Here is a 23,904-nt window from a genome sequence, read left to right as displayed (position 1 = left end):
TACAGAAATTTGCCTTTGAATAATTGACCACCAAATCCATTTCACGTTCTCCCTAAATGTCCTCCCACAGCTCTCTGAAGGATGACTAGTCACGTCACATATGGTGCTACATTTCCCAGATATCAGTCTCACTAAATGATATTTTGCAGTTTTGTGTTCTCATAGACAAAATCCTACAACTACTGAAGCTAGAAATACAAAAGTTTTGTGTAGTTTCATGTCTACATCCTACAATCACTGAGTCCAGGATTTGGAATTTTTTTCCAAATCTCTACATTTAAAAAATAAAAATGAAAACTCTTCTTTTACATTCTGTTACTTATAAATTTTTATGTAAGATGATTAAACAGCATCAGAGGTATTCCAAGCCTACAATCTTACAGAAGTAGATAACCATGGGAAAGCATTGGGCTAAGCCCAACTAGGAAAATAGAAGGAAAGACGATAAATTTCATATGTATCTCAATACATAACTGACATCTGAACTGAAATAATTTCTACTTGAAGGAGACTTATGTTGCAGGTACTTTTAATAATACTGCATGTGACACCACAAAATACAAAAGCCTTCCTGATGCTTTGGAAAAGCAATGAGAATTTAAATGAGATAAAAACCAGACATCTTTTAATCCTTCTTCAAGCTTCATCCCTTCTTTTCTTCTTGTTCACAACATGACTCAGAAGGGCTGATCCTCACCTGATATAAAACAGTCAGTCTAGTTTTATCAAAGTCAAAGGAGCTACACTTACACCAAAGGAAAATCTGGCATGGTGTATCTAAACTACAGATAGGACATGAACTGTGACTAATTGTGAATGTTGTAGCTGTTTCCTTCCTACGCACAGTTATGTCTTTACCTGAATATCTTTCTGCTTTTTATTATTAGGCTCAAGTAGGACATCAAAGGTTATTTTTTTGTTTATATCTGCATGGAAAAATGGCTCTCATTTCCATACGACTCTCTAGACTTCTCCTTCTTACTTTAATTTGCTTCTGAAGACTTCAAAATATCTTATTGTCCAAAGTAGAAGAAACATCTGTTGAAGTCATACATAGTTTATTGGCTGGAATCAGTGATACAAGACAGCATAGAAACTCACCAAAACATTTCATTGCTATCAACTTAAAACAAAACAAAATATTACAAAAAGAAAGCTTTTTTTTTTTTTTTTTTTTTTTTTTAATAAAAGAAACATGGGGAAAATTTTGCAAGCCAGATAGACAAGAAAAACTGTGACTTTAATTCATCAAACCTCACATGACTGGATTTTGTATCCCAGCCAGCCAAAGCCTGACTGCACTACAAAAAATGTTTTTTAATTAGCCCAGAAGGAGAAACAATTTATGAACAATGGTATTTCTCTCCACAGGATTTCCTGTTTAGAGGAATTACTTTTCACACTAGAATTAGTTTTTGCTCTTCCTACCTACTTATCTGTTTTACCATTTGCCTAATGCTGCCTGATATTAATTGCTACTCCGTTTTTTTTAATTTTTATCATATTTTTTAGCAGAAAAAAACTAAGAAGTGTTCCAACATCAATCTCAGGTCTATCCTATCCCTTTTTTCTTTCTTTCATAGGAATTCAGTAAGAAAGTATATGCAGTGAATACAGCCACTGGCATATTTTTTCCCTTTTTGTTAGTCTTCTCCAAAGCAGCTTCTCTCTGCATAAGGCACAGAACATCAGAGACAGAAGACTATCTGGCAGGCTTACTTAAACCTGTTTGTCTTATCAGCGTGGCAATACACAGGAAAATGATTCAGATAAAGCCACTAGTAATGAGGAATAATCGCAATGGGGTATTTTTGAAAATTCATTTTCCAAATTGCACTTCACAGGTGGGAGCAAGGATGACTGCACCATCAGAAGGGACTGACACTTAGCTAGTGCAGTCCCACTCAAATATTCTGGAAATTTGGTATGTTTGTCTATTCTATTCGCTCCTACTTATGGGCCTTCAAGCAAGTTCTAATTCTAGTACTTTTGCTCAATTATTCTTTACTCTTCTGTATTCAGATATTCCATTTCATTTTTTTATGCTACCTTACCAACTTTTTGCTATATGCATTGTTTTTAACTCACTTACATCCCAGAACATTAAAACCTGCCCTATTTCTTATTATCTCTTTTCCTCTTTCAGTTTCTCTTTGCTTTCTTACTTACTATCTTCCTTACGTTTCTGTACAATCCTATGTGATTTTTCACCCTTCCCTGTTTCCTACTTTTTGTTCTTTCCTATTAGCACTATAGATTCCAATTTCTTTTTCTTCATGTTCATTTTTGTCTGGTTTCTTTTATTCTCCTTTTCCTTTTATGTCTTTTTTACTGAGGCTCTCCATTGTATCTTACTCTCAATTTTACCTCACAAATTGGCATTAGACAGCATGGAATAAGGTAACAAACGAAATGAAGCCTGCTGGTCAACGAATCTGGTTGTTTCTCATGTACTTCTTTTCCACATTTTTATCCAGTTTTCTCCATTTTATTCCTCATTGTCCTTCACACTTTCCCAATAGCATCAATTGTTTTTGCTTGAGGTAAGCAATGTTTATTCAACAAAAAGTGTTTTGCTTCTGCATATACAATTGTGAAAAAGGCACAACTTTTAACCGTGGGTGACAGGCTCTGCCTTTTTGTGCCAGATTTCTTAATTCCAAGGTCCAGAGGTTTATGACTTGTTTCTTGCAGTTCCAGATTTGCGGTCAGGATGCCCTAGCAATCAGTTGGAAGGATCTATGGCTTCCTTAAATATTTTTGTATTTTGCCATTTCAAATAACAATTTAACATCTATGTCAAAAGATAGATATTTTAATAAACACACAGTGGCCATGAAGATCTCCTTCATAACCTTTTTTTCTGAGGCAGGTAAATATTCTGTCTCCTTCAAGGAAGCTGCGGAACTTGAGAAGCATTTAAAGTATATTAGGCTAAATCAGTGACTCAGAGCAGAATTTTCACAAAGTACAGTTTAACAAGGTAAGTAATATGTTATAGATACCTGCAAAGTAAAAAGCCTAATCTGTAGCAAACAGTCATTTCTGCTTGTTCCTGCTCAGAAATGTTTGTTTCTGAGCTTGGCTGCTTCTAGATATGCTACAAACAGCTGAGAGCTTCTCTACTTCTATACTTGGGCTCCAGATCTCCTCTCACAGCTGTGCAAAAGAAAAAATAATGTCTTAAGGTACTACTGACTTATGCATAATGAGATTATATTTCTCTGCAAAAATGCACACTGCAGTAAGTGGGTCTTGAGTTTCAAGATGCTTGTGATTACTTACAGATTATGTGATGAGAAGGTAAAGAGATACTATCAATATTTGTGGAGTTAGAAAGTGATATTATTAAAATTACATTAATTTTTTCTTGTTTATAAAAGCACTAAAGCTTTACATAATAAGAAATATGTCATATTTTCCAGTGTTGCATTTTGCTGAATTTCTATAGATTCACCTCTCTACCTAGAGGCGTAGTAACTAAACTGAACAGCCACACAGTCTTGTTTCTTTAGTCTTGTATGTTATAGGTCCCTTAGAATATAGACATACCATGTCCATGTCGATTATGGTTGTTATCAAACATATAATGAGGAATACCAAATAGATTGTGTCAGCATTCAAAAGGTAATCCAAAGCAAGCCACCCACTTGCTGCAATAGAAAGTCATATTTTTGCTGAAGAAGCTAAATCCAGAAGGCACTGGGCAAATATAAAAGTAATGGGAGAAGTTGTTACAAAATACCAATATATAATAATAAAAAAAAAAAAAAAAAAAAAAAAGATAATTTCACCAGAGCCTGAGTAAATAGGCTAAGTAGGTTTTGACAGCTGCTTATTACCACTCAACCATTTTACTATAGCCTATATAAAATGGAAAAGGAGTCTTAGACACTTCCTTTGGACTGCATGGCCACAACAATTCCTTTTGTACTAAATAATCTTTTCATAAAACAAAAATATGAAGGAGTCCCATGCCATGCGATATGTCTCATGGTAGTGCCTTATCTGGTCTCCAGATGGGTCTCAAACATTGCCTGCTGCTCATACTGTAGGCATAGACACTGTGCTTAGGCAACTGAACAACTGTTCAGTTATACCCCATGGTACGAACCTGCTTTGTTGCTACCAGGGAAGCTTAGACACACAGCTCACGTGCACATGTATGTGAGCCATCCAAAGGGACCTGCCTCTGGCCAGAACTGAGTCAAAAAGCGGTGTTGTTTGCATCTCTGTGAGAGTAGATTTTAAAAAGGGAAAACAAAAATGCTGTACAACTGCAGCTGGGAGAGAGGAGTGAGAACATGAGACCCAGCCCTGCAGACCCCCAGTTCAGTGCAGCAGGAGGGCAGGAGGTGCTCCAGACACGCAGCAGCAGTTCCCCTGCAGCCTGTTCAGAGGCCCCTGGTGGAGCAGGCTGTCCCCCTGCAGCCCATGGGTCCCACATGGAGCAGATCTCCACGCTGCAGCCCCCCATGGAGGAGCCCCTGGTGGAGCAGGTGGATGTGGCCTGGAGGAGGCTGCGGCCCATGGAGAGCCCCCACAGGAGCAGGCCCCGGGCCGGAGCTGCAGCCCATGGAGAGGAGCCCATGCAGGAGCAGGGGTCTGGGGGGAGCTGCCATCCATGGGGGACCTGTGCTGGAGCAGTTTGCTCCTGGGGGATCGACCCCATGGTACGGAGCTGTGTGGGAGCAGTTCTTGAAGAGCTGCTGCCTGTGGGAAGCCCCTGCAAGCCCTGCAAGCTCAGTTAGGGAAGGACGGCATCCTGTGGGAGGAACCCCGCATGGAGCTGGGCAAAGAGGGACTGTGAAGGAGCAATGGAGACAAAGTGCTACAGACAAACCGCAACCCCCATTCCAACATTTTCCTGTGCCACTCAGGGGGAGGAGGTATAAGATGGTGTAAGAGGGGGAGGTGGTTTTAATTTTTCTTTGTTTTTAACTTCTCTAGCTTGTTAGTAGTGGGTAATAAATTTCTTTTGTCTCCCTACGCTGAGTCTGTTTTTCCTGTGACAATAACTGTTGAGTGATCTCCCTGTCCTTATCTCAGCCCCTGAGCCCTTTTTGTTATATTTTTTCCCCCTTTCTCTTTGAGGAGCGGGAGTGGGAGGGGTTATGGTAGACCTTGGCTGACCAACTGGGTAAAACCACCACAGCTATGAATCTGAAATATGTTTCTGAATTTAAAGCTCAATTCTAACCCTCAAATGAAGGAGGATTAATCCAATCCTTCACATTCTTCCTCAGCATTCGCACTGCACAGAAAGGATGTTGATTTGCAATGCTAGAACTTCGGCTATTGCTATGTCAGGTAATAGTTTGCAAGCTCTTAGTGTTCAATTCTCTTGTCTAAATTTACATACCTGAGATGGCCGTGGGTGTCAGGAACAGCCTTATAGCACTGTGGGAATGACCTAAGGGCTAGGGCAAATCCATGCCTTGCTGAGGTGCCAGTCTGTGGCCACATGGGTGTCTCAAATAGTGTCTGTCTCAACATTTCAGGGCTACTGAAGTGCACCACATGAGGAATTAGCCTGCTTCTGGAAGTTGCTCTTCCAGGTGTGAGAAGGCACTTCTTCAAGTTCCTTGGACATTTATGTTCCTTCTTCAGTGCACTTCACCCTTTCAGATTTACTTTCCCTGAGAAAACAGAGGGAGAAAAAAAGGCAAGCCTGGTTGCAAGTTATCTCAAAAATGAATTAAAAGTAGGCTATAACAAGAAGGAATATTTACATCATGTGGGTTTGAGATATTTTAAAATAGTGAAAATATCAGAGAGAACTGTGTCCAAGGTTGTGTTTTCACATTTGTTCCCTAAATCAATGTCAGTAGTTTCGGTCAAGTATGTGCAGCTGGTGTTCAGGGTCTGCAGCCCCTTTGTAGCTGGTAGCCTGGACTAATTCTTTGGTTATGCAAACCTAAAATGTCAACCATCATTAAAAGGCACATTATTTTTATTACAGAATGATGGAAATGAACTCTCATGGAAGTTTCAGTGGGGTATACTGCCAATAATACTAGAAAAAGTAAGATAAAAGTTCCAGAACTTTTGAACCGTTCATCTAACAAGCTCCACACATATGTCAAACTATGATAAGAAGGCTGGCACCTCATAATATGACAAGGCACTCTGTTATGTTTAGTTGCATCACGAAATTCGAGTTCAAAGAATAAATAGTAAGAGTTGTGTTTGATCCAGAGCTGGTTGCCAAAAGGAAGATTTGCTTATGCTACTCTTAAACTTAAGTCTCACCATATTTAAAATATTTAAATTATTTAACATTCATAAATTATTGAGTCCTTTGGGGTCAGAATTACGTCTTTGTTCGTGAAGATTTATTGTCATTGTTTTCTTGATTACCAATGGTTGCATGCAACAACTGAAATGTCACAGCTAGAGTAGTCTGTTTCTGTATTTAAACAAGCTAATAATTTTAGTGCCTTATACAATACTGTGCAACAAATTACTATTTTTTTTTATTATTTTTTTTTCCTGGTAACCACCAAAATCAAGGAAGTAATGGAATTATAGACTTCTCTATTATTTTTGGCTTCTCAATGGAAATTTTCTTCAAGCGTATATAGGTTACACTAATTAAGTAACAGAAACTTATCTACCTACGTGCCTTGATATTCATTGATCTCACAAGTAATCACTGCAATATTCAGAGCTGAGTAAATGCAGGGCAATACAGGATACATGCAATTCACTGAGCTTATCATCTCTGCTTTGGCTAGTCTAGATCAGCTTTAAAGACTGCCCTGAGCCGATTGTTCACAGTATCAGGATTATTTACTTTCTGGTAATGTCAAAGAGATCTATGTGTGGACTGAAACCTCATTATGGCAGGCACTCTGCCTCCTTTCTTTTAATAAGTGATTTCTGTAGCAGTGCTACCAGACTTCAAAGGCAAGATCATCTAATTCTTCTTGTAAAATAGGCCAAAGTCTACCCAGAGAGTGCAAAAACATGTGTAAAATTGGATACAAACTGACAGGGTCTTCAGATGTACTGTAGGTAGTGAAAGAACTCTGAAAACATGAAATACGTGACTGAGACTAGAGCCTGTAAAATTGCTGTGATTTTGCCAACATAACCTTCTCCTACAGAGTTGGAAACATGCAAGAAATTTAAACATTACAGAACAAAGCTACGGTAAAATGAACCAAGAAATTTAGGATTTTATGCACTTTATGGTGAATTATATTTTTAGGATCAATCTAACTGATAAATTTCCAAGATTATACAATAAAGGGTTCCTACTTAATTTGAGTACTTAATTATCCAGTGTAGTGGGTTGACCTGGCCAGCAGCCACACACCCACCCACTTGCTCACTCACATCTCCCATGGGATGGTGAAAAAGTAAAAGGAAGGCGAGAAGACTTGTGGACTGAGATAATGACAGTTTAATAGGGAAAGCAAAAGCTGCACCCACAGGCAAAGCAAAATAAGGAATTCACTATTTCCCATTGGCGGGCAGATATCCAACCACTTCCTAGGAAGCAGGGCTTCAGCACATGTGTAATAATTACTCAGGAACACAAACACCTTAACTCCAAATGTCCTCCCTTCCTATTTCTTTCTCTGAGCTTTTTACTGCTGAGCATGATGTCAGGTGGCATGGGACATCCCTTAGGTCAGATCTCCTGGCTATGTCCCCCCCAGCCTCCTGCCTGCCCCAGCTTACTCATTGGGGAAGGTATGGAGAGGGAGAAAGCCTTGAGCTGGGCAAGCAATGGTCAACAACAGCCAAACTACTGTTGTGTTTATCAACACTGTTTCAGCCACAAATCCAGAGCACAGCACCACATGGGCTTCTCTGGAGGAAGTTAGCTCCATCCCAGCTAGACCCGGTAGAGCCAAACCCAAGAGAAATTAGCATTTTTCTGAGGGGCTGGATAATAAATAAAGAACAAAGACTAATTCAAGGATAACTGGTAGCTGATGAGTGAAGGATATCATCATCGTGTAATAACAGAACTGGCAATTATTCCCATTCTGTGGGAAGAAGGGAAGGAGGATGTAATGCAAAGATGGCAATTAGAAGGAGTCTGTTAAGCATTTTCTTGAGAATGTTGCAATATGAATAATACATGAAAATTCTTCCTTCTTGTAAAGATGAATTACCAAGATAGAAAGTCAGGCAAGTTGTTTCAGTGTTCTTTCAGTTTTGAGCAGGTTCCATATACGTAGTAATATTTCTGTGAATCTCACCATTTTTCGCACTGTTTTAGGAGGGAAAGTGGTGATTTTCTTTATGTTAGTATTTCCCTGATATCCAACCACAAGTGAGCTCACTTGGCCACTTGTGCAAGTGGAAGTGGGTTTTAAAGACTGGCATTTTATGCAAAAAAGTTTTGGAATCCTCCTTTGGTTTGGAATCCATTCGGGTGCCACAGAGGACAAATATTTCACCACTAAAAACAAAAACAAAAACAAAAGCAGCAAACAGGACAAAAATACTTTCTTTGATCCTTGTACCTCAAATCATTCTCTTCAAGAACTTGGCTTACCCTATCATTAATGCAGATTAAGCTTGGTCACTGTTTTGGATTTCTTGCTATCCACAAGACGTTTTCTCACTATTTTTTTTTTTGCAAACTCTTCCAAGAATTAATCTGGCAGAGTGCTGACCATTCTGGCTTGATCCAGAAAAACACTTAAGCCTGTCTTTAAGCACCAGAGTAGTTCTAACCAGATCGAGCTCATAATACTATTGTTTTACAAGATGGTGAAATATCTGTTTACTCATTAAAGTCTGAATATTAAGATTCAAGATTGCTCGTTATATCCATTACAGATGTTTTCTCCTCATAAATGACAATCAAAATTTCATTTGTTTGATGTTTATATCTTTGTTCAGTTCTCTACTCTATTGGATAACTCACAGTGAAAAATTCCAGGCTCTTCTTGAACGATTTATTGTTCTTTTCTCTTTCTTCATTATTATTAATGGGAAATTCCAAACTTTGCAGATAAGATTTATATAGTCTTTCAAATGGGTCAGAACAAGGGAATATCAGAAATGTTTAAAAAGCCTGTTTTGCAAGTTATGGCTTTATTTAAAAAATAAAATAAAATAAAATAAAATAAAATAAAAATGTGCTTAAATTGCTTTAAAAAGCATAAAATTGCCAAAACCTCTGAGACTGATGCACCACAAAGGAATCCGTCCTGCAATCATTTATGTGCCCAATTAATTTTAAACACGTGGGTAGCACCACATTTTATACTTTCATTAGTGACCTAGATAAAAGAAGACAGAATACGGTTATTATGCTTTTAGATGACACCATGAGAGGATGAGAAATAGCAATGTCATATTGTAAAATAATAATAATAATAATAAAGCTTTATATACTGCATAATAATAGATTTATTTCAGTTTGTAAATGGATTTTTCTACTTTTAGTAGAAAATGGGGACCATAATAATCTTTCAACATGCAAAACCTCAAGATGAATATTTTCAAAGAGATCAGCACTGCATTTTAGCATGAATCTATTCATCTGGAAAATCCTATGCTGCTCTGATCTTAATGATTATCACTTCTTGCAGACAAGCACAGTTACCTTTACATCCTTAGTCTCTGTCAGGATTAAAGGGTGTAGGGTCTAGACTGATACTAGGCATTCAAGGGAGGGTAGCAATCAAGTTTTTCTGAATTTTGCAAGACTTTTATGACTATTTCTCTGAATTCAGAATTGTTAATGATCATTCATGAATTATCCTCTAGAAATTAAATTGCTGTTTATTACTGAATAATATTGAAGACCACTTTTGTGTTGCATGCCATGAACTTACACCTTTTGAGACTTTAGGACTAGAAGAACAACCTGTGCAACCCCATGCAGCTACCTGTTGATACAAGCTGCCTATCATAAATTACTTCCATAAACTTTTCAAAATCCGTAGCAGAAGGAGCAAGTTTATTTGCCCCAATTATCTGCAGCCTTGAAGGCTGCTCTGTATTTCTGACTCTTGCAAAAGCCACAGGTCTCTTTCTAATGCCTAACCTGAGTTTAGCCATGACTTGTTTAAATCCAATTGTCCTTTAGTTTAATTAGATTTCTTCTCTCCTTGCAGGTCACTCTCATGATACAGTTAAAGATAGAAAATATTCTGTTTTCTAAACAATCTTTTTAGATGGTCCTATAACTGATCACTGTCTCATCTTTTTGTCAGATTGTGCTCATTTTAGTTAAAAATGTAAGTAGAACTGCATAGTGTTCTTAGCAAGTTAACCATTTTCTTTCTTGTATGACTTCCGATTCCCCCTGCCCTACCAACACTTTCCAGTTTTGTGTCATCAGATTTTATTGGAAATTTCTTCCAAATGTTTATTCCGTATCTATTGGAAAATTCTTCCATGGATTTCTTCTGTACTCTAATATTTTTTGCATCAGAGTCTATTTAACCAAGTGGAAATTCAGTAAATCATTTCTTTTCTAGATCCTCAGGCTTTACTTTGTCTTCAGAAGGAACTGAGAATGGTGGTTTGTAGATACAAAACATAATATGACTTTGACCATGTAAATCTGACAAATACCACTACTCGTAACAAGTCATTTAACAGTCAGCTTAGTTGCATGACATGACATTAGAACACATAGATGGAGTCTATCAATACTATGGTATCCTCTGTGGCATTGTTCACTCTATATTTCTTCACCTTTTTCTACTCACTTATTGGACAAGGTATGACATTTTATAATATTTTTTATCAAGATTTTGGTTGTGTCGTTTTGAAAATGTATTTGTCTTTGAACAGAGCTACAAATGACTTAATAAATTTAGCATCTAAGAGCATGCTGTACCATTTACAGTACTAAAAGCTTACTCCATATATTAACTCAAAAAGTTAATGAGGGGGTAAAATGGAGTAAAAAACAGAGTAAAAAAGATGAATCCAGACTCTTCTCAGTGTCACTGTCATCTCACAGGATAAGACAGATTAGGTAAAAAATTGAAATATAAGATATTCTATTTTAAAGAAAGAAATAAATAAAATCTGAAGGTGGTCAAACACAGGAACAGACTGCCCAGAAAACTTGTGGAGTCTCCATCCTTGGAAGTATTCAAAGTGCAGCTGGACACAAAGCTCTGTGCAACTGAACCTGACTGTTCTTTGAGCAGAGCCGCTGGACAAGGCAATCCCCAGAGGCCTCTGCCAACTTAGGCACTGAGTTGGTGATTCTGACTCTTCATTACTGATGTTGAAGCACTCAACTAGCATGTGGAAAATTGTCTGCACAAAGCAGCAGCAATAGAACATTTAGTCAGCTTATAAATTAAAGCAGCTTTTGCAAAAGAGATTGACAGGAAGCCCAATAGCAATGAGAAAAGAGCATCCTGCTGGGATGTTAGCTGCTGCCCCTGGGACTGTTTTATATTAGACAGTCTCTGGGTAACATAAAACCAGTTTCTGTATTCCTTAGCAGCAAATACTGAGTGAACTGCAAAGTCAAGCTTTCTCATGCCTCCTCTCCTCCCTGCCACCATAACTTTCTCATTCGTTGGTGCACAATGTTTTAGCCTCACCAGCAGAGGTATGGTGTGGACCATCCTACTTTGTCCTTCTCTCTTAAGCTTCCAGAGAGCTTGTTGGTTAACATACTTTCTGAGACTATGAACTAACATTCCAATGCCTTCAACAATCCTGTTTGTTAGGCAAATAACTGCAACTGTGTACAAAAGAAATGGTCACTGGTTGCAGGGGTCTTAAGATATTAAAATCTGATTGCTGACTAAGGAAGTCTGAATTCAACTGTGACTAGATGTTTAATATCACAGCTAAGTGCTCTTGAGCTTTATTCTGGGTGATAAATGTTTAAAAATCAGGTGAATTTTTAAAAATTATTCTTTACTGCAGCAAAGAAACTAAAAGTTCAAGGATCATTCATAAGTAAATAATATAAGAAATATATGTATATATAATTATAGGTTTCGTCCTGTAAAGATAATCTTTGTTATGGAACAGTGAAAACAAACACAGACTCAAAACCACAAAAAATGTGAAAGAACAGGCAGAGAGGAAGAGATAACAAGAAAGATTAATGTAATCTGCAGCATATTAGTCTCCTATCTGATGCTCAACCTGCGAGTGTGCTCTGTAACACTGAACTGTGACTCAACTGATCTGATTGGAATAAATGGGTCAAACAGTCAGTCTGTGACAACCAGAAAGTGCAGTCATAACTGGTCTTGCATATTCAATTTACTTAGATTGAGCAAGTCTTCTTATGTGCACAGCTTCCCATTTCTGGTAAAACACCTTAACATTGGATCATAAAATAATTCTTAATAATAAAAAGGATATTATTCTGATCATCTTTGTATCATGTGCTTAATATCCTTCACAAACAAGAAATCAAAATAAAATTATTAATCAATTTCCCAGTATTTGTTTGGTAGGTATCACTGAAGTTCTAGCATAACATTTTACAGTAAATATTTATCTTTTTTAGTTGTTAACTTTTTCTTACTCAAAAATTTGTCAAAATGTGTCTGGCTAGAGTCACAAGACCAAGGGTATCATTTTTCAAAAGTGCAGTGCAGTACAGGCTGCCAGCTCATTTGGAAACAGCTCAAGAATCTCTAATACCACAATGTGTAACAAAGACAAAACCCTTAATTTAGAGTGCTTTGTCACCTTTGAAAATAGGACTCAAAACTCACTTGATTGGTACCACTAGAGCCTCTAGTGGATACTTTTTTATATTGCAAAACTTCAGCACAGATAACAAATTCTGTGGCTGATGGATGTTATCCTACTGGAGAAACAGTGAAATCCCACAGCTGCCAGTGGAGAGTCCTCATGGCATGCTACCCTAAGGACCACAAACGTTTTTGTCTGTATGCAAGGCTGTTCACCACTCACTTGCAACCTTCAATGCTGTGCTCAGGTTTTGCAGAAAGACTCAGTGCCTTTGTCTGGAAACTGGAAGTGCTTTGATGAGAACAAGATGCATCTTTATTATAAATAGAAGGGGCTGGATTCAACCGGACATACAGAAGCTGCTGTCGTTTTAGGTGAAGTAGGATTTCTCTGTGTCTCACCAGCCAACCTAATGTAGATGTCTCTAACATCCTGCAACACCTCAAATATCAATACATACAACATTTTGGCCACTGAACAGAGCTCACATAACAGGATTCAGATGCAGACAGCTTACATGTCTACCATGTAAAGCAACCTAGATGTTTAAGTTCCTATTATAGCCAGTGGAGATCTGCTGGAATCTTCCCAGGAAGCCAAGGAGCTCCCACAGACCTGTGTCACACCTGTGTGAGGTACCTGCTGTGCCCAAAGGTGGACGCTAAAGGGTGGACAAATGATCAAACTTCTTCATTTTGTTTACTTACCTAGGTCATGTAGATACTCATACTGTAAGTATCTAAATCTAGATGCCAGCACCTGAATCTGCATCTGAATCCTATCAGGAGTGCTGACTTGGCAGCTCATCTAATGCTAGTCATTCATTTCCATAACTGGAAAGAAAGTATTTTCTGAGCCAGCAAATTAACTGGTATCTTATTACAAAAATCTTAAAGGAAGTCAGTGTCAATAACACTAGATTTTTACTAGATATCTAAGACTAGACAATTAGAAGCTTTGCAAAATCCAGCTCTGCTTATCTATGCATTTTGGTCCTTCAGTGTATTAAGTGATGACATCAAACGACCTAGTAACTGATAGTCTGCAAGTGTAGGACTCCAAAAAATCTTCAGCACTCTTCTGAATAAAATGAATTTAACAGCAAATGCACTGACTACAGCAGACAATTTTAGTGAAATACTTTGGAATTCATAAGCAAGAACATTGACATGACGATGACGGCACAGAACCATTACTATACAGTGCAATTACATGGAAAAGGTTTTTGTGCATCCCAGTCTTTATATTAGACTGACATATTTTCTCTTAAACTGATTTCACATTTTTTTTAAATTTATTAATGCTTTCTTACAACCCATTAAATTACCCCAGAAATTTTGTGGTCGCATTTGGAAGAATCCAAATTTGTTTTGCAAAATTGCTTTCATATTTTAAGAAAAGAATTCCTTTAATTTAATGTGTTTTACAGTAATTCAGAATAAGAAGAAAATTGGGATTCTTCTCCACATGTCAGCGGCTAGCCACATTTTCAGTTTTCAAAGCAGAAAAGCTCTAACTGAGATTAAGAAATGACTGAGCACTTATAAATGACAAATAAAAGCCTGCAAAGAACTGAGAAGGCAGCCTACTGTTTCAGGGGGATTTTTCTTGTAGATTTCTCTGAGGATTTTTCATTTTGAAAGTTCATCACAGTGATTTTCAACAGTCTATTCATTGTGTTACACATCACAATTAGTAATTTAGAAAAATTAACAGTTTCTCTAAAACACATTATCAAAGAACACGTATAAGTCTTATTTACCAGAGGGATTTTTTTTCTCCCACAAAATCAACTGATGCATATCCAAGCAACCCCTGGATAGAGCCTGCTGAAGATCTTTTGCACTTCATGTATAAGACTACTCAACTCAAATAATGTGTGCAATGCTGAACCTGAAAGGCATTAATGCCAGAAACAACAACTGCACTATATCAAGCCCAGGAAAAAGTAATGGGACTAGAAAGGGAGATTTTCCAAAAATCAGAGTTTTTATTTCATCTGTAATATCGTTGATAAATTGAAACGCTACCATGCAAAATCTCAGCACTTTTTTGGCCGGAAAGGCACTCACGCTAATATAATGAGTCTGGATTACAAAGGTTTGCCAAGCTTAGATCATGTATAGATTAATAATGATGTCTTTTAATGTCTTAATGATCTCTTAATGAAATACATTTATAATGCTATGATTTGGTGAGGACTCACTAACATTTCTCATATCAGAACATGATGTTCAAAGCCAGGTTCTTAATAATAATTAACACATGTACCGTACTTTTTCTCTTCAAAGTGCTCTAGGAACGTTAGCAATTAGTTAAAAACCCGTGTGTTGAGTGTATGCTATCTGTTTAGGCTCTCAGAGGCCCACAACAATCAAACTGGAGCTAGCCAGGAAAGTCCAAGCAGAAAATAGTAATTTCTTCTGCGTTCTGAAGAATTTTAGATCAAGGCAGGAAAGACATGTCATGGGATAAATTAAATGCAGGTGGCGGCCACTTCATACAAATACTATTAGACAAATATAAACATAGACTACACTTTAAAAAATGTATCCAGAATATTAAAGCTTAATTAAGTTCTTCTAAAAAGAAGTGAAGGAAAAGACAACCTCAGAAACAGAAGACTCCCCCAAACCATCTGAAACCTCCTATTTTGCTAATCTCTGTTCTCAGCATCTAAAGCAAGCATTTTAACATAAGCAAACAGGCTCGCAGTGTTGATTAAAAACCTGTTAATACACAGTACCTGCAAGTTACAACAAAGCCCTGTATAAATCATACCCCTTTGCTCCCATGGCTAGTATCTAGCTGTACAGGCATTAACTGAACAAGAAGAGATTGCAGTCGGCTAATTTGCAAGGGCTCATCATCTGCCAGGAGATCAGATAGGACAAGAGATCAGAGATCAGTTGAGGTCAAGCAAGACTCAGCTTGCAAACCAGAGACAGTGGTTGTTTGGGAGGAAAGGTTTTCCTCCTCAGATTGGCAATAATATGTCCCCCAAATGAGGAAAAGCTTTATTGTGTGATATTCCATTCACTGCTAAAATACAAGAGTTAATTCACAGCATTCTTGTGCTTTGGATGGAAGAATTAACTAACTCATGATGAAGTGAATTCAGAGACATTGTTCTATTTCCAGAAATATCATAGAGTTGTGTTTTTCATAAATAATTCAACGTTATCTTTAAGAACTCAGGCAGGAACCTGACTGTATATAAAAATCTGTGCGCTTCTAGTCAGGCTAGGTTTTAGGGTTCTTTCAAGACTTAATGCAACCAATGTGCCTGTGTTCTCTCTAAGCAGAAACAGCAGCAATTCCCTCATTCACAAATATATTGCATAGATAATCATGTTAAAGATTCATCGGTAATGGAGTTAAGAGTTTAAAATAAATCTGTACCTAGATTTACTCAGTTGAAATTGTGAAAGACTTCACTGTCTGCTCATTGCCTCAATTTAAAGAAAAAAAAAAATCCTAAATGATTTTATTCAATTGGATTTGAATTTCATCTGTCAAAAAAAGAGTTGATTTTTGTCACCTCTAATTTTTTTTTGCCATTTTTCATGAATATAAAATTTAAAATAAACACAGAATACTATGAGCCTAATTAATATGAAGTCCTATAAAATTCTAAGATTAAAACCAGCATGTCTTGGCAAAACACACTTTTTTTCTATTTTACTTGAAAAATGAAGAATTTATGGGGAGCAGAGAATTTGGTGATCGAAAGAATGGCATGAGATATTCAAACCATAAAGATCTTTTTGAGCAAAGGAAACACCTTTACTAAAGGGCAGAAGCTGAAAGCCTGCTGATTATTTACACATTGCACTCACTTGGACTTCTTCCAGCCATGTATCAGAATTTCATTTTATCTTATGTTAATTTTTTGGCAAATGACAGCGTGATGCTTGTGAGGTCTTGAGAAATATGTCCTCCAAAAAGCTGATAGCAAATTTTTTTTCACCTTTGTTCTATATAGATTATACAGACAGCATAATAAAAATAGAAGGGAAGGGGAGAAGGTTGAAAAATCCAGAGCGAGACTATCAGATCTCAAGCTGCTGACTTCTGAGCCTGAAGAAAGAAGTGACCAATTTCCTTTCTTTTTCTTGGAAGCCACAGCGAGGCCAAGTTTCATGGAGCAAGCCTTGCCCTGCCGTAGCCATCTCCCTCCTGCCTACTGGGGAATCAGCCTACCCAATAAAGCGAGCAATTCCAATGGACCTCTGAAATCTAAGGCAGGAAATTCCTTTCAGCACAGCTTTCAGCAGTGAAACGGACTGTCAAAACATCTTCCCAGAGGATTACAGAGCTCCTGCCCAGGAATTAGCAGAGAAAGTTTGGCACTTACATTAGTACAATGCCCCCAGCTCCACTTCAGGCTAAACAAGGGCTGAGGCTACTTAACACTTTCAGATTCAGTGCAAGAATGTCACCCATGTAACACAGGCTATTAAGATCTTCTAAAAATACATTAGATATAAGAAAATGCTTCTACAACCTAGTGTGTTCCCTTCCCAGCTTGTAAATGTTTTCCTAATTAAAAATGTAGCACTTTGTATTTCTTTCCCGTGACTTCTATAATTTTATCAAAAATTTCTATAGTTTTCTAAAGCCTTTCTATAGCTTTCCAAAAGAAAGAACAACAACCCAATGCATATGCAATCACATTCTGCATGTACAATCACATTCTGGTGTCGATGGGTAGGAGGAGGCATGCATATATATGTATATGCCTTGCCCTCTCTTTCAGCCATAGTAACTTGTTGAACATACCAGCAAATTCAGAAACCTTGTTAATTCTGGAGGCTTTATTTATTTCAATTGATAAGGTGGTGCTTCCCATTGGATTTCATTTAATGACGGCTGACTGCCAGGATAGGATTCAATTGCATAAATGCATGTGAAAGCGCAAAGTGACATGCCCCAGGGTAGGCTGACACTGTCCTGAGGTGTCCAGAAACTAGCTGCTGGGCCAGAAAGGAGCAAGTGCCCCATAGGTGCTGCCTCATCTGTGCCAGCTCCTTGCATGGATGACTTTGATGTGCAATAACTTCTCAAATAGCACGCCATGCCTACGTTTAGGCAGCTGGATCCAGCTGCCAATGACTTTGAAAACAGAGTGAACAGCTTAACAGCCACAACAGCAAAAAAGCTGACAGCTGAATTGCTGTGGCAACAGCCTCACCTCACCTCCAGGCTACTTCAGAAACTCTCTGTCTCGGAACTAGAAACTGAAGTGCACCCTTCTCCACCCCAAAAAAACAGGTTCCCCAAGACTATAATGGAAAATTCGTTAGAACATTAGGAAGTGTTGATGAAAATTAATTCTTTGTATACCTTGTAACTTAACAGGAATTTGCTCGCAGTCAGACACCAGCAAGTCACAGATGAGCACTTAAATGTTTGGTTTTCTTTCTTTTTTTTTTTTTCTTTTTTTCCTCCCTTTTAAATAAAGAAACATCCTACAGCAACAAACAAAGACCCCGTGACCTCCTCTCCTCACTCTCTCCATATTATATAGTAAATGCACCTGACTAAATGCTCAAGTAGAAAAAAAAAAAAAATTTTTAGAGAGATGGGGTTCTGGGCCAGGGCAGTCCCAAGCACAAACACAGGCTGGTTGGAGAATGGATTGAGAGCAGCCCTGAAGAGAAGGACCTGGGGATGCTGAAGGCAGAAGAATTTATCTTAGAATAATGGATGAGTCATCCTAGATACTTTTTATGCAAACTGTAAGGAAACCTGATCCACTGTGTAACGGGAAACTGCCAGAAACCAGAGCAAAATATCAACAATCAAGAGCCAGAACACAGACAAGGATCTGAAGTGAGATCAACACAGGAAACATCAGAGCAGGTACCTGCCACAGGCTCTCTTATATAAGCCTTCAGTAAGGCTTTTGACACTCTCCCATAGCATCTTCACATGCAAAATGATGAGGTACAGGCTAGCTGAACAGCGAGCAAAGCGGACTGAAAGCTGGCTGATCTGCTAGGTTGGAAGGGCTGTGAACTGGCCATCACGGTCAGTTGAAGGTGAGTCACTAGTAGTGTGCCCAAGGGTTGATACTGAGACCAATACCGCTTAACCTCTGTTTTCATGACCTGGACGATGAGGCAGGGTGCACCCTGTGCAATTTGCAGATGATACAAAACTGTGAGGAGTGGAGACGGGCATGCTGCCATTCAGAAGGACCTCTATGGGCTGGAGAAATGAGCAGACAAGAAACCCATGTACTTCCATAAAACAAATTATGAAGTCCTGCACCGGGGGAGGAATAACCCCACATAACTGTGAGGACTGGACACTAATTAGGTGGAAAGAAGCTTTGCCGAGAAGGATATGGGGGTCCTGGTGGACAAGTTGACCATAAGCCAGAAACACGCCCTTACAGCAAACAAGGTGAATGCTATCCTGGGCTGTATTAGGAGAAACAACCCCAGCAGGTCAAAGGAGGTGATCCTTCCCCTCTACTCATCACTGGCGAGGTCACACCAAGAACAGTGTGTCAAGTTCTGGGCTCCGCAGAACAAGAGAGATGTGGAATCTCCATTCTCAGAAATACTCTAAACTGAACACAAAACCCTGAGCAACCTACTGTAGCTGACCCTATTTGGAGCAGGGGGCTTTGTCTATACAATCTTCAGAGGTCCCTTTCAACACCATCCATAATGCAAGTCTGTGAACCTGTAACTGTATTTTAAAAGTGCTGATGGAAAGTGAAAAACAAACATTTTCTTTTGTCTGCTCCACGCTTTACTTCAAGAGGAAAATTGTATCTATCTATGTATACTTGTCCACTCACCCCATCAGCTGTGCAAGGCTCAGGAGCAGACAGGTTGACCTCTCTTTCTTGTGATGTTCAACTTGATGTTTGTTTTGGAACTACATCTCTTTCCAAAATTAAACAATGTAAACAGAAAGTCAAAGTCGGCTATAAAGCACCACATCAATATAATGGTGGCAGAGCAGTGAGAAGGAGGGCTTGAAATTATGTTAACATTTTCTTTCATGTAACACTAATGAACTTTAAGTGAAAACTATAAGACACCACAAAATTAAAAGGGAGTGGTTGCAGTATTAGATTGTATTTCACCAATGAAATACAGTTTTAGAATATGAAGAATATTGCATTATTACCAATGATACAGACACAACCACATTCTTCCTTTTTAAGGAATTTAACGTAAGCTTGTGTAAAAGCTGTTGTAAAAGAGAATAATTGAATATATTTTAAAATGGCTGGAGCAGAGAGAATTTTAGCAGTAGCTCTTTGCTGCATATGGACCTCAAGGGAAACCCTCAAGAGTTGTTCCCACCAATAAGAAGGAAATTGGAGAAAGGTGTTTGGAAAGTTTATTGCTTTCTAGTTTAGATTTCATTGTCTCCTTTTTATGCTGCAGATGAGTCTATGATTGCTTCTGGGGAGTCCACATACAGGTAATCATCATCAACAGTTGTTCAGACTAAAATTCATTGTTCTACAAAGGCTAAAAAAAAGTGATGCATGGGGCTTAGGCCTCTGGTTAGGGCTAGAGGTGACCTTGCACAGAGTACATTCCATACCTGAGCTGAAATCTGTACCCTCAGAAAGATGAGAAAATCTCCGATGGAGACTCTTGGACAAAATCAGAAGTTATTTTTGACTTACAGTTTTCATGGTTAGTTTTAGTTAGCAACAAAAGAAGGCAAGGGGAAAAAAATAAATTACTTGACTAGCTCTCAAATGTATTTATAACTGGAATTTACTTCCATGAAATTCTATGTTTTATTTCATATTACAGTTTTTAGCTATTAAATATGAGGCAGTTGCTGTGCGAGTTGTTCCAGTACACACAGCTGCATTAACAGCTAACTAGAAATACATTTTGCACTAGTGGGTACTTTCAAGAACCAAATGTCTCTTCAGGAAGTTTTACTAGTAACTTTTTTTTTTTTTCATGTATTTACCCAGTTCCAGCTAATTCTGTATGTTATTCTCCATGTATATGCACTTTTTTTTCTGTCTGAAAATTAATTTCCACTCATCTATGGGGCAAGATTAACAAATCTTGCCCCATCTGTTCCTGGACAGGATTTGCTATCATATAACTGTTGACATGTAAAGGGTATTTTATATTTTGATTGGACATTAATTGTGCTTTCTTTGGATTAACTATTTTAAACCAAACTATGAAAACAGCCTTAAATATATAGGTCATAGAAATTATTGTGTTATTTACATTACTAAACAAGTACTCAGCAGATGGCCTCCAGGGCCCTGGCCAGAAGAACCTATCTCCTGCAGATTTATGTGGTGCTTTGAGATACTACCAACTAACTTCTAAAACCTGTTTGAATGCCATTGTGCCTATAGCTTTTTGCCAGCAAAAATATTCTAGGCTTGTTTATTTCAACACCGACATTTCTCCAGGCCTTCCTGGTATCTGGCTACATAAAATGTTCATACTTGGGCTTTGTCAAAGAAGAATGAAGTAAGCACCATGGGCCATTAATTAGACAAGGGGCCAAATGACAATCTGTCCACACCTACACTTCTCAGTACTTGGCCCTGATATTTTGGACTTGGGTGGCACCTCTATGGCCATTAGGCATCATTGCTATATTGTGTGGTGGTGGGGGGCGTTTCACGTATAAGTGCCTGAAATAAAGAAATATAGAAAAATACCAAGACTGTTTTGCAGCCCTCCATTGTGAGTTCTCCATTTCTTGAAACTGATGGCTTATGCATCATGAGAACCTGTGATGGTAGCGAGCATGAAGCCTGCAAGGTTGGCGTTGGATGACTATGTGAGGTGGAGATGGACAAGTTTGGTGCAGTTTTCCCCATATTGCTTACTGAGAATGACTTCTGGTGGGTATTATACACTGAACTGTGCCCAGAATTGTTTACCGAAGTGTTCACAGGGCAAAATGATGTCAGGGAACAGGTTATCTGTTAACTAGTCTTGACAATCAGTGGTCTAGTGCCCAGGAGTATTCACGGTCCCATTTCATTTCTCAGTAAAAACTTAACCAGGGAATTCATCCAAAATACTCAGGAAGATCTGACCTTGTAAAACACTACCCCAAGCTTTCATGATTCAAAATCATTGTTTTTTATATCCCTAAGTTAAACTGGCCCTTAAATGTACTTATTTTATTCAAGCCCGATCTAGCAAAATATTTATGCACGTGAGCCACTTTAAGCTCCCTGTTTTCAAAAAGGCTGTTTGTATAAGCAATTCTATGCATGCTTAGAAGCTTTGGGACCATTGTTTCATGTAAGTCTATTTGTATGCTCCAAGTTTTGTGTTTGCTGGATGCTGACTCTACATGCTGAAAATAAGAATCACATGAGAAAAATATTATTACACAATATAAGAAAATATACAATCTCCAATTAACTTCCATTTCAAAACATTTGCAGTTATGTTTTTTAGCCTCATAATATAGGAATACATATTGTTGCTGCCATTTATAATGTGAGCATACCAACTTAAACATATACCACAGGGTGCTCATATGCCCACACATAAGAACTCAGTGAGCCAGCCATTTTTCTTCATAGAGATGCAGAATAATAGCCTTTTGGTACTTAATGTTTCCTTTTCTTACACTAATTACCTGTAAAGTTTAGTCTTAAATAATAAAGAAGAACTTTATTTATTTTCAATCTCTTGCCTCAGTTGTTTAGGAAACTCACAAGGCATCTACTTTTGAAACATTTCACTGTCTCTAGGACACCATCTCTAACTCATTTTCAACTGTTCTGTAATAAGAAAAAAAGTCATTTGAAAACCACAGGGAACGTTATGTACTTCTGAGAAATTCTCTTTAGACACAATGAGCATACAAACAATAGCTTAACTGTTCAGTGTAAAATTTACTTCCATGAACAACCTAAATATTTATATGATCCATGCATATTTTTAAAATTCTAATGTTAAGATCATGTTTATACAGTGATTCAATATATTTATTCCTGAAAGAGCAAGTAATTCCACAGAAAATCTAATCAGGATCCAAATGTTGCAATCTACTGTTTGTTTGCTTATCTTTATTGTAACTAGACATTTGGTAAATTCTCTCCAAAAATACTATGCTTCACCAACATGGAGACTAATGTTTTAACTGTAAAGAATTACTGAATTCTCGTATCTTGACTGTAAATTACACTTACAGCATTACCTTTCTCTCTATCACCTCTATTATGTTGCCTTCTCTGCTTGCACTAAAGAGGAGCCACGGAGACCAGAAATGCCTTTCCACTGCATTCAAAGCACCAGAGAACAGGGAAAAAAAAAAAAAAAAAAAAAAAAAAAAAAAGATCTTGAGAGTAAAGGCATTTATATCACGAATATCAAAAAAGACATTATTTCATATTTACAAATAAGCTACTGAAAATAATAAATCATCAAATGTGTCTTATTGATATGTATATATGTACTCATATGTACCATCCCACTTTACTACCGAACTTATATATGCAGTAATAGGGAGCAATTTGTGATCTCCTGAAAATACATTCTCCAGATTGAATAATAATGCTTCAACACTGCAGACTATAAATATTTGATTCTTCCACAATACACAGAAATTTGGCTTGAGAAGTAAGTTCAGGAAATGGTGAAGAGATGCCCTTAAGGGATCAAGATTTTTCTCCTTATGTGAGAATATGTGATGAAAATATGTACTTAAAGATCAATTACAGCAATGAAATAAATGATTGTCTAATGTCCCAGATGACTACAGAATGGCTAGACCAACTAAGATGATGGGTTAATAAGCAAAACACATGTTGCCCTCAGAACAGCTGCTCCATCAGCTCATATCCCACCCCTAGAATGTTGATCTGATAGCATAGGGACTGTTTTGATTAACCTCTACTTTTACTATTTGTTTACTACCCATTAAAACACCCAGATCAACTATGGATATATAATCCGCAAAGTTAATATATGATATGTATGAGACATATTTGCTAATTCACAAATAACACCTATCCAAGGAGTACATTACAAATAACAAGTAAAATACAAATAAATAAATACATAAATGAAATGAAATGAAATGAAATGAAATGAAATAAAATAAAATAAAATAAAATAAAATAAAATAAAATAAAATAAAATAAAATAAAATAAAATAAAATAAAATAAAATAAAATAAAATAAACAATGAATTGCTATCCTACACTGAACTATTACAAATATTATTAACACTAAGGATAATGATGAATATGAGGAATGTCTT

At 37.5% G+C, this 23,904-nt stretch overlaps 1 long non-coding RNA gene across 1 annotated transcript; it reads right to left on the bottom strand.

The window, feature by feature from the left end:
- Window positions 1–1,206: 1,206 nt before the first annotated feature.
- LOC140002039 (uncharacterized) lies at window positions 1,207–22,919 on the bottom strand. Its single transcript, XR_011807895.1, has 3 exons — window positions 22,840–22,919; window positions 5,363–5,639; window positions 1,207–3,159 (listed from the first exon to the last, which is right to left on the bottom strand). It is a non-coding gene; the product is annotated as an uncharacterized lncRNA (long non-coding RNA).
- Between the last annotated feature and the right edge of the window lie 985 nt (window positions 22,920–23,904).

Source organism: Anas platyrhynchos, chromosome 3 (genome assembly GCF_047663525.1).
Source record: "Anas platyrhynchos isolate ZD024472 breed Pekin duck chromosome 3, IASCAAS_PekinDuck_T2T, whole genome shotgun sequence".
NCBI classification, from domain to species: Eukaryota; Metazoa; Chordata; class Aves; order Anseriformes; family Anatidae; genus Anas; species Anas platyrhynchos.
Note: the sequence above shows the minus strand (reverse complement) of the source record. Positions and strands in the feature narration are given on the sequence as shown.